Source organism: Corythoichthys intestinalis, chromosome 13 (genome assembly GCF_030265065.1).
Source record: "Corythoichthys intestinalis isolate RoL2023-P3 chromosome 13, ASM3026506v1, whole genome shotgun sequence".
NCBI lineage: Eukaryota > Metazoa > Chordata > Actinopteri > Syngnathiformes > Syngnathidae > Corythoichthys > Corythoichthys intestinalis.
The window spans coordinates 28,946,707-28,959,372 of NC_080407.1; positions in this window are offsets into that span (position 1 = coordinate 28,946,707).

Sequence of the window (12,666 nt, forward strand, 5' to 3'; positions counted from 1 at the left end):
CGGTTTGGGAGTTAACATCAAAATTACATTTCTCGGCCGAATCGCGTAGATCTCACTGTGAAAAGGCTTAAATTACTTTTTTTTAACTAAGTTTGAGGATTGCGCTCAAACTAAATGTCCTAAACCAAATTTCCAAATGTAACTACTAGATTGTGATACAATACACTATTGGGTGAAGTTTGGTTGACTTCTGCGCAGCGGTTTGGGAGTTAACATCAAAATTACATTTCTGGGTCGAATCACGTAGATCTAACTGTGAAAAGGCTTAAATGACTTTTTTTAACTAAGTTTGAGGATTGCGCTCAAACCAAATGTCCTAGAACCAAATTTCCAAATGTAACTACTAGATTGTGATACAATACACTATTGGGTGAAGTTTGGTTGACTTTTGCGCAGCGGTTTGGGAGTTAACATCAAAATTACATTTCTCGGCCGAATCGCGTAGATCTCACTGTGAAAAGGCTTAAATGACTTTTTTAACTAAGTTTGAGGATTGCGCTCAAACCAAATGTCCTTGAACCAAATTTCCAAATGTAACTACTAGATTGTGATAAAATACACTATTGGGTGAAGTTTGGTTGACTTCTGCGCAGCGGTTTGGGAGTTAACATCAAAATTACATTTCTCGGCCGAATCGCGTAGATCTCACTGTGAAAAGGCTTAAATGACTTTTTTTTACTAAGTTTGAGGATTGCGCTCAAACCAAATGTCCTAGAACCAAATTTCCAAATGTAACTACTAGATTGTGATACAATACACTATTGGGTGAAGTTTGGTTGACTTCTGCGCAGCGGTTTGGGAGTTAACATCAAAATTACATTTCTCGGCCGAATCGCGTAGATCTCACTGTGAAAAGGCTTAAATGACTTTTTTTTTACTGTTTGAGGATTGCGCTCAAACCAAATGTCCTAGAACCAAATTTCCAAATGTTAATACTAGATTGTGATACAATACACCATTGGGTGAAGTTTGATTTACTTCTGCGCAGCGGTTTGGGCGTTAACATCAAAATTACATTTCTCGGCCGAATAGCGTAGATCTCACTGTGAAAAGGCTTAAATGACTTTTTTTAACTAAGTTTGAGGATTGCGCTCAAACCAAATGTCCTAGAACCAAATTTCCAAATGTAACTACTAGATTGTGATACAATAAACTATTGGGTGAAATTTGGTTGATTTCTGCGCAGCGGTTTGGGAGTTAACATCAAAATTACATTTCTCGGCCGAATCGCGTATATCTCACTGTGAAAAGGCTTAAATGACTTTTTTAACTAAGTTTGAGGATTGCGCTCAAACCAAATGTCCTAGAACCAAATTTCCAAATGTAACTACTAGATTGTGATATAATACACTATTGGGTGAAGTTTGGTTGACTTCTGCGCTGCGGTTTGGGAGTATACATCAAAATTACATTTCTCGGCCGAATCGCGTAGATCTCACTGTGAAAAGGCTTAAATGACTTTTTTTAACTAAGTTTGAGGATTGCGCTCAAACCAAATGTCCTAGAACCAAATTTCCAAGTGTAACTACTAGATTGTGATACAATACACTATTGGGTGAAGTTTGGTTGACTTCTGCGCAGCGGTTTGGGAGTTAACATCAAAATTACATTTCTCGGCCGAATCGCGTAGATCTCACTGTGAAAAGGCTTAAATTACTTTTTTTTAACTAAGTTTGAGGATTGCGCTCAAACTAAATGTCCTAAACCAAATTTCCAAATGTAACTACTAGATTGTGATACAATACACTATTGGGTGAAGTTTGGTTGACTTCTGCGCAGCGGTTTGGGAGTTAACATCAAAATTACATTTCTCGGCCGAATCGCGTAGATCTCACTGTGAAAAGGCTTAAATGACTTTTTTTTAACTAAGTTTGAGGATTGCGCTCAAACTAAATGTCCTAAACCAAATTTCCAAATGTAACTACTAGATTGTGATACAATACACTATTGGGTGAAGTTTGGTTGACTTCTGCGCAGCGGTTTGGGAGTTAACATCAAAATTACATTTCTCGGCCGAATCGCGTAGATCTCACTGTGAAAAGGCTTAAATGACTTTTTTAACTAAGTTTGAGGATTGCGCTCAAACCAAATGTCCTTGAACCAAATTTCCAAATGTAACTACTAGATTGTGATAAAATACACTATTGGGTGAAGTTTGGTTGACTTCTGCGCAGCGTTTTGGGAGTTAACATCAAAATTACGTTTCTCGGCCGAATCGCATTGAACTCACTGTGAAAAGGCATAAATGACTTTTTTTAAACTAAGTTTGAGGATTGCGCTCAAACCAAATGTCCTAGAACCAAATTTCCAAATGTAACTACTAGATTGTGATACAATACACTATTGGGTGAAGTTTGGTTGACTTCTGCGCAGCGGTTTGGGAGTTAACATCAAAATTACATTTCTCGGCCGAATCGCGTAGATCTCACTGTGAAAAGGCTTAAATGACTTTTTTTTTACTGTTTGAGGATTGCGCTCAAACCAAATGTCCTAGAACCAAATTTCCAAATGTTAATACTAGATTGTGATACAATACACCATTGGGTGAAGTTTGATTTACTTCTGCGCAGCGGTTTGGGCGTTAACATCAAAATTACATTTCTCGGCCGAATAGCGTAGATCTCACTGTGAAAAGGCTTAAATGACTTTTTTTAACTAAGTTTGAGGATTGCGCTCAAACCAAATGTCCTAGAACCAAATTTCCAAATGTAACTACTAGATTGTGATACAATAAACTATTGGGTGAAATTTGGTTGATTTCTGCGCAGCGGTTTGGGAGTTAACATCAAAATTACATTTCTCGGCCGAATCGCGTATATCTCACTGTGAAAAGGCTTAAATGACTTTTTTAACTAAGTTTGAGGATTGCGCTCAAACCAAATGTCCTAGAACCAAATTTCCAAATGTAACTACTAGATTGTGATATAATACACTATTGGGTGAAGTTTGGTTGACTTCTGCGCTGCGGTTTGGGAGTTTACATCAAAATTACATTTCTCGGCCGAATCGCGTAGATCTCACTGTGAAAAGGCTTAAATGACTTTTTTTAACTAAGTTTGAGGATTGCGCTCAAACCAAATGTCCTAGAACCAAATTTCCAAGTGTAACTACTAGATTGTGATACAATACACTATTGGGTGAAGTTTGGTTGACTTCTGCGCAGCGGTTTGGGAGTTAACATCAAAATTACATTTCTCGGCCGAATCGCGTAGATCTCACTGTGAAAAGGCTTAAATTACTTTTTTTTAACTAAGTTTGAGGATTGCGCTCAAACTAAATGTCCTAAACCAAATTTCCAAATGTAACTACTAGATTGTGATACAATACACTATTGGGTGAAGTTTGGTTGACTTCTGCGCAGCGGTTTGGGAGTTAACATCAAAATTACATTTCTCGGCCGAATCGCGTAGATCTCACTGTGAAAAGGCTTAAATGACTTTTTTTTAACTAAGTTTGAGGATTGCGCTCAAACTAAATGTCCTAAACCAAATTTCCAAATGTAACTACTAGATTGTGATACAATACACTATTGGGTGAAGTTTGGTTGACTTCTGCGCAGCGGTTTGGGAGTTAACATCAAAATTACATTTCTCGGCCGAATCGCGTAGATCTCACTGTGAAAAGGCTTAAATGACTTTTTTAACTAAGTTTGAGGATTGCGCTCAAACCAAATGTCCTTGAACCAAATTTCCAAATGTAACTACTAGATTGTGATAAAATACACTATTGGGTGAAGTTTGGTTGACTTCTGCGCAGCGTTTTGGGAGTTAACATCAAAATTACGTTTCTCGGCCGAATCGCATTGAACTCACTGTGAAAAGGCATAAATGACTTTTTTTAAACTAAGTTTGAGGATTGCGCTCAAACCAAATGTCCTAGAACCAAATTTCCAAATGTAACTACTAGATTGTGATACAATACACTATTGGGTGAAGTTTGATTGACTTCTGCGCAGCGGTTTGGGAGTTAACATCAAAATTACATTTCTCGGCCGAATCGCGTAGATCTCACTGTGAAAAGGCTTAAATGACTTTTTTTTTACTGTTTGAGGATTGCGCTCAAACCAAATGTCCTAGAACCAAATTTCCAAATGTAACTACTAGATTGTGATACAATAAACTATTGGGTGAAATTTGGTTGATTTCTGCGCAGCGGTTTGGGAGTTAACATCAAAATTACATTTCTCGGCCGAATCGCGTATATCTCACTGTGAAAAGGCTTAAATGACTTTTTTTAACTAAGTTTGAGGATTGCGCTCAAACCAAATGTCCTAGAACCAAATTTCCAAATGTAACTACTAGATTGTGATACAATACACTATTGGGTGAAGTTTGGTTGACTTCTGCGCAGCGGTTTGGGAGTTAACATCAAAATTACATTTCTCGGACGAATCGCGTAGATCTCACTGTGAAAAGGCTTAAATGACTTTTTTTTAACTAAGTTTGAGGATAGCCCTTAAACCAAATGTCCTAGAACCAAATTTCCAAGTGTAACTACTAGATTGTGATATAATACACTATTGGGTGAAGTTTGGTTGACTTCTTCGCTGCGGTTTGGGAGTTAACATCAAAATTACATTTCTCGGCCGAATCGCGTAGATCTCACTGTGAAAAGGCTTAAATGACTTTTTTTAACTAAGTTTGAGGATTGCGCTCAAACCAAATGTCCTAGAACCAAATTTCCAAGTGTAACTACTAGATTGTGATACAATACACTATTGGGTGAAGTTTGGTTGACTTCTGCGCAGCGGTTTGGGAGTTAACATCAAAATTACATTTCTCGGCCGAATCGCGTAGATCTCACTGTGAAAAGGCTTAAATTACTTTTTTTTAACTAAGTTTGAGGATTGCGCTCAAACTAAATGTCCTAAACCAAATTTCCAAATGTAACTACTAGATTGTGATACAATACACTATTGGGTGAAGTTTGGTTGACTTCTGCGCAGCGGTTTGGGAGTTAACATCAAAATTACATTTCTGGGTCGAATCACGTAGATCTAACTGTGAAAAGGCTTAAATGACTTTTTTTAACTAAGTTTGAGGATTGCGCTCAAACCAAATGTCCTAGAACCAAATTTCCAAATGTAACTACTAGATTGTGATACAATACACTATTGGGTGAAGTTTGGTTTACTTTTGCGCAGCGGTTTGGGAGTTAACATCAAAATTACATTTCTCGGCCGAATCGCGTAGATCTCACTGTGAAAAGGCTTAAATGACTTTTTTAACTAAGTTTGAGGATTGCGCTCAAACCAAATGTCCTTGAACCAAATTTCCAAATGTAACTACTAGATTGTGATAAAATACACTATTGGGTGAAGTTTGGTTGACTTCTGCGCAGCGGTTTGGGAGTTAACATCAAAATTACATTTCTCGGCCGAATCGCGTAGATCTCACTGTGAAAAGGCTTAAATGACTTTTTTTTACTAAGTTTGAGGATTGCGCTCAAACCAAATGTCCTAGAACCAAATTTCCAAATGTAACTACTAGATTGTGATACAATACACTATTGGGTGAAGTTTGGTTGACTTCTGCGCAGCGGTTTGGGAGTTAACATCAAAATTACATTTCTCGGCCGAATCGCGTAGATCTCACTGTGAAAAGGCTTAAATGACTTTTTTTTTACTGTTTGAGGATTGCGCTCAAACCAAATGTCCTAGAACCAAATTTCCAAATGTTAATACTAGATTGTGATACAATACACCATTGGGTGAAGTTTGATTTACTTCTGCGCAGCGGTTTGGGCGTTAACATCAAAATTACATTTCTCGGCCGAATAGCGTAGATCTCACTGTGAAAAGGCTTAAATGACTTTTTTTAACTAAGTTTGAGGATTGCGCTCAAACCAAATGTCCTAGAACCAAATTTCCAAATGTAACTACTAGATTGTGATACAATAAACTATTGGGTGAAATTTGGTTGATTTCTGCGCAGCGGTTTGGGAGTTAACATCAAAATTACATTTCTCGGCCGAATCGCGTATATCTCACTGTGAAAAGGCTTAAATGACTTTTTTAACTAAGTTTGAGGATTGCGCTCAAACCAAATGTCCTAGAACCAAATTTCCAAATGTAACTACTAGATTGTGATATAATACACTATTGGGTGAAGTTTGGTTGACTTCTGCGCTGCGGTTTGGGAGTTAACATCAAAATTACATTTCTCGGCCGAATCGCGTAGATCTCACTGTGAAAAGGCTTAAATGACTTTTTTTAACTAAGTTTGAGGATTGCGCTCAAACCAAATGTCCTAGAACCAAATTTCCAAGTGTAACTACTAGATTGTGATACAATACACTATTGGGTGAAGTTTGGTTGACTTCTGCGCAGCGGTTTGGGAGTTAACATCAAAATTACATTTCTCGGCCGAATCGCGTAGATCTCACTGTGAAAAGGCTTAAATTACTTTTTTTTAACTAAGTTTGAGGATTGCGCTCAAACTAAATGTCCTAAACCAAATTTCCAAATGTAACTACTAGATTGTGATACAATACACTATTGGGTGAAGTTTGGTTGACTTCTGCGCAGCGGTTTGGGAGTTAACATCAAAATTACATTTCTCGGCCGAATCGCGTAGATCTCACTGTGAAAAGGCTTAAATGACTTTTTTTTAACTAAGTTTGAGGATTGCGCTCAAACTAAATGTCCTAAACCAAATTTCCAAATGTAACTACTAGATTGTGATACAATACACTATTGGGTGAAGTTTGGTTGACTTCTGCGCAGCGGTTTGGGAGTTAACATCAAAATTACATTTCTCGGCCGAATCGCGTAGATCTCACTGTGAAAAGGCTTAAATGACTTTTTTAACTAAGTTTGAGGATTGCGCTCAAACCAAATGTCCTTGAACCAAATTTCCAAATGTAACTACTAGATTGTGATAAAATACACTATTGGGTGAAGTTTGGTTGACTTCTGCGCAGCGTTTTGGGAGTTAACATCAAAATTACGTTTCTCGGCCGAATCGCATTGAACTCACTGTGAAAAGGCATAAATGACTTTTTTTAAACTAAGTTTGAGGATTGCGCTCAAACCAAATGTCCTAGAACCAAATTTCCAAATGTAACTACTAGATTGTGATACAATACACTATTGGGTGAAGTTTGGTTGACTTCTGCGCAGCGGTTTGGGAGTTAACATCAAAATTACATTTCTCGGCCGAATCGCGTAGATCTCACTGTGAAAAGGCTTAAATGACTTTTTTTTTACTGTTTGAGGATTGCGCTCAAACCAAATGTCCTAGAACCAAATTTCCAAATGTTAATACTAGATTGTGATACAATACACCATTGGGTGAAGTTTGATTTACTTCTGCGCAGCGGTTTGGGCGTTAACATCAAAATTACATTTCTCGGCCGAATAGCGTAGATCTCACTGTGAAAAGGCTTAAACGACTTTTTTTAACTAAGTTTGAGGATTGCGCTCAAACCAAATGTCCTAGAACCAAATTTCCAAATGTAACTACTAGATTGTGATACAATAAACTATTGGGTGAAATTTGGTTGATTTCTGCGCAGCGGTTTGGGAGTTAACATCAAAATTACATTTCTCGGCCGAATCGCGTATATCTCACTGTGAAAAGGCTTAAATGACTTTTTTTAACTAAGTTTGAGGATTGCGCTCAAACCAAATGTCCTAGAACCAAATTTCCAAATGTAACTACTAGATTGTGATACAATACACTATTGGGTGAAGTTTGGTTGACTTCTGCGCAGCGGTTTGGGAGTTAACATCAAAATTACATTTCTCGGACGAATCGCGTAGATCTCACTGTGAAAAGGCTTAAATGACTTTTTTTTAACTAAGTTTGAGGATAGCCCTTAAACCAAATGTCCTAGAACCAAATTTCCAAGTGTAACTACTAGATTGTGATATAATACACTATTGGGTGAAGTTTGGTTGACTTCTGCGCTGCGGTTTGGGAGTTAACATCAAAATTACATTTCTCGGCCGAATCGCGTAGATCTCACTGTGAAAAGGCTTAAATGACTTTTTTTAACTAAGTTTGAGGATTGCGCTCAAACCAAATGTCCTAGAACCAAATTTCCAAGTGTAACTACTAGATTGTGATACAATACACTATTGGGTGAAGTTTGGTTGACTTCTGCGCAGCGGTTTGGGAGTTAACATCAAAATTACATTTCTCGGCCGAATCGCGTAGATCTCACTGTGAAAAGGCTTAAATTACTTTTTTTTAACTAAGTTTGAGGATTGCGCTCAAACTAAATGTCCTAAACCAAATTTCCAAATGTAACTACTAGATTGTGATACAATACACTATTGGGTGAAGTTTGGTTGACTTCTGCGCAGCGGTTTGGGAGTTAACATCAAAATTACATTTCTGGGTCGAATCACGTAGATCTAACTGTGAAAAGGCTTAAATGACTTTTTTTAACTAAGTTTGAGGATTGCGCTCAAACCAAATGTCCTAGAACCAAATTTCCAAATGTAACTACTAGATTGTGATACAATACACTATTGGGTGAAGTTTGGTTGACTTTTGCGCAGCGGTTTGGGAATTAACATCAAAATTACATTTCTCGGCCGAATCGCGTAGATCTCACTGTGAAAAGGCTTAAATGACTTTTTTAACTAAGTTTGAGGATTGCGCTCAAACCAAATGTCCTTGAACCAAATTTCCAAATGTAACTACTAGATTGTGATAAAATACACTATTGGGTGAAGTTTGGTTGACTTCTGCGCAGCGGTTTGGGAGTTAACATCAAAATTACATTTCTCGGCCGAATCGCGTAGATCTCACTGTGAAAAGGCTTAAATGACTTTTTTTTACTAAGTTTGAGGATTGCGCTCAAACCAAATGTCCTAGAACCAAATTTCCAAATGTGACAACTAGATTGTGATACAATACACTATTGGGTGAAGTTTGGTTGACTTCTGCGCAGCGGTTTGGGAGTTAACATCAAAATTACATTTCTCGGCCGAATCGCGTAGATCTCACTGTGAAAAGGCTTAAATGACTTTTTTTAACTAAGTTTGAGGATTGCGCTCAAACCAAATGTCCTAGAACCAAATTTCCAAATGTGACAACTAGATTGTGATACAATACACTATTGGGTGAAGTTTGGTTGACTTCTGCGCAGCGGTTTGGGAGTTAACATCAAAATTACATTTCTCGGCCGAATCGCATTGAACTCACTGTGAAAAGGCATTAATGACTTTTTTTTTAACTAAGTTTGAGGATTGCGCTCAAACCAAATGTCCTAGAACCAAATTTCCAAATGTAACTACTAGATTGTGATACAATACACTATTGGGTGAAGTTTGGTTGACTTCTGCGCAGCGGTTTGGGAGTTAACATCAAAATTACATTTCTCGGCCGAATCGCGTAGATCTCACTGTGAAAAGGCTTAAATGACTTTTTTTTTACTGTTTGAGGATTGCGCTCAAACCAAATGTCCTAGAACCAAATTTCCAAATGTTAATACTAGATTGTGATACAATACACTATTGGGTGAAGTTTGGTTGACTTCTGCGCAGCGGTTTGGGAGTTAACATCAAAACTACATTTCTCGGCCGAACCGCGTAGATCTCACTGTGAAAAGGCTTAAATGACTTTTTTTAACTAAGTTTTAGGATTGAGCTCAAATCAAATGTCCTAGAACCAAATTTCCAAATGTAACTACTAGATTGTGATACAATACACTATTGGGTGAAGTTTGGTTGACTTCTGCGCAGCGGTTTGGGAGTTAACATCAAAATTACATTTCTCGGTCGAATCACGTAGATCTAACTGTGAAAAGGCTTAAATGACTTTTTTTAACTAAGTTTGAGGATTGCGCTCAAACCAAATGTCCTAGAACCAAATTTCCAAATGTAACTACTAGATTGTGATACAATACACTATTGGGTGAAGTTTGGTTGACTTCTGCGCAGCGGTTTGGGAGTTAACATCAAAATTACATTTCTCGGCCGAATCGCGTAGATCTCACTGTGAAAAGGCTTAAATGACTTTTTTAACTAAGTTTGAGGATTGCGCTCAAACCAAATGTCCTTGAACCAAATTTCCAAATGTAACTACTAGATTGTGATAAAATACACTATTGGGTGAAGTTTGGTTGACTTCTGCGCAGCGGTTTGGGAGTTAACATCAAAATTACATTTCTCGGCCGAATCGCATTGAACTCACTGTGAAAAGGCATAAATGACTTTTTTTAAACTAAATTTGAGGATTGCGCTCAAACCAAATGTCCTAGAACCAAATTTCCAAATGTAACTACTAGATTGTGATACAATACACTATTGGGTGAAGTTTGGTTGACTTCTGCGCAGCGGTTTGGGAGTTAACATCAAAATTACATTTCTCGGCCGAATCGCGTAGATCTCACTGTGAAAAGGCGTGAATGACTTTTTTTTTACTGTTTGAGGATTGCGCTCAAACCAAATGTCCTAGAACCAAATTTCCAAATGTTAATACTAGATTGTGATACAATACACCATTGGGTGAAATTTGATTTACTTCTGCGCAGCGGTTTGGGCGTTAACATCAAAATTACATTTCTCGGCCGAATAGCGTAGATCTCACTGTGAAAAGGCTTAAATGACTTTTTTTTAACTAAGTTTGAGGATTGCGCTCAAACTAAATGTCCTAAACCAAATTTCCAAATGTAACTACTAGATTGTGATACAATACACTATTGGGTGAAGTTTGGTTGACTTCTGCGCAGCGGTTTGGGAGTTAACATCAAAATTACATTTCTCGGCCGAATCGCGTAGATCTCACTGTGAAAAGGCTTAAATGACTTTTTTTTAACTAAGTTTGAGGATTGCGCTCAAACTAAATGTCCTAAACCAAATTTCCAAATGTAACTACTAGATTGTGATACAATACACTTTTGGGTGAAGTTTGGTTTACTTCTGCGCAGCGGTTTGGGAGTTAACATCAAAATTACATTTCTCGGCCGAATCGCGTAGATCTCGCTGTGAAAAGGCTTAAATGACTTTTTTTTAACTAAGTTTGAGGATTGCGCTCAAACCAAATGTCCTAGAACCAAATTTCCAAGTGTAACTACTAGATTGTGATACAATACACTATTGGGTGAAGTTTGGTTGACTTCTGCGCAGCGGTTTGGGAGTTAACATCAAAATTACATTTCTCGGCCGAATCGCGTAGATCTCGCTGTGAAAAGGCTTAAATGACTTTTTTTTAACTAAGTTTGAGGATTGCGCTCAAACCAAATGTCCTAGAACCAAATTTCCAAATGTAATTACTAGATTGTGATACAATACACTATTGGGTGAAGTTTGGTTGACTTCTGCGCTGCGGTTTGGGAGTTAACATCAAAATTACATTTCTCGGCCGAATCGCGTAGATCTCACTGTGAAAAGGCTTAAATGACTTTTTTTAAATAAGTTTGAGGATTGCGCTCAAACCAAATGTCCTAGAACCAAATTTCCAAGTGTAACTACTAGATTGTTATACAATACACTATTGGGTGAAGTTTGGTTGACTTCTGCGCAGCGGTTTGGGAGTTAACATCAAAATTACATTTCTCGGCCGAATCGCGTAGATCTCACTGTGAAAAGGCTTAAATTACTTTTTTTTAACTAAGTTTGAGGATTGCGCTCAAACTAAATGTCCTAAACCAAATTTTCAAATGTAACTACTAGATTGTGATACAATACACTATTGGGTGAAGTTTGGTTGACTTCTGCGCAGCGGTTTGGGAGTTAACATCAAAATTACATTTCTCGGCCGAATCGCGTAGATCTCACTGTGAAAAGGCTTAAATGACTTTTTTTTAACTAAGTTTGAGGATTGCGCTCAAACTAAATGTCCTAAACCAAATTTCCAAATGTAACTACTAGATTGTGATACAATACACTTTTGGGTGAAGTTTGGTTTACTTCTGCGCAGCGGTTTGGGAGTTAACATCAAAATTACATTTCTCGGCCGAATCGCGTAGATCTCGCTGTGAAAAGGCTTAAATGACTTTTTTTTAACTAAGTTTGAGGATTGCGCTCAAACCAAATGTCCTAGAACCAAATTTCCAAGTGTAACTACTAGATTGTGATACAATACACTATTGGGTGAAGTTTGGTTGACTTCTGCGCAGCGGTTTGGGAGTTAACATCAAAATTACATTTCTCGGCCGAATCGCGTAGATCTCGCTGTGAAAAGGCTTAAATGACTTTTTTTTAACTAAGTTTGAGGATTGCGCTCAAACCAAATGTCCTAGAACCAAATTTCCAAATGTAATTACTAGATTGTGATACAATACACTATTGGGTGAAGTTTGGTTGACTTCTGCGCAGCGGTTTGGGAGTTACCATCAAAATTACATTTCTCGGCCGAATCGCGTAGATCTCACTGTGAAAAGGCTTAAATTACTTTTTTTTAACTAAGTTTGAGGATTGCGCTCAAACTAAATGTCCTAAACCAAATTTCCAAATGTAACTACTAGATTGTGATACAATACACTATTGGGTGAAGTTTGGTTGACTTCTGCGCAGCGGTTTGGGAGTTAACATCAAAATTACATTTCTGGGTCGAATCACGTAGATCTAACTGTGAAAAGGCTTAAATGACTTTTTTTAACTAAGTTTGAGGATTGCGCTCAAACCAAATGTCCTAGAACCAAATTTCCAAATGTAACTACTAGATTGTGATACAATACACTATTGGGTGAAGTTTGGTTGACTTTTGCGCA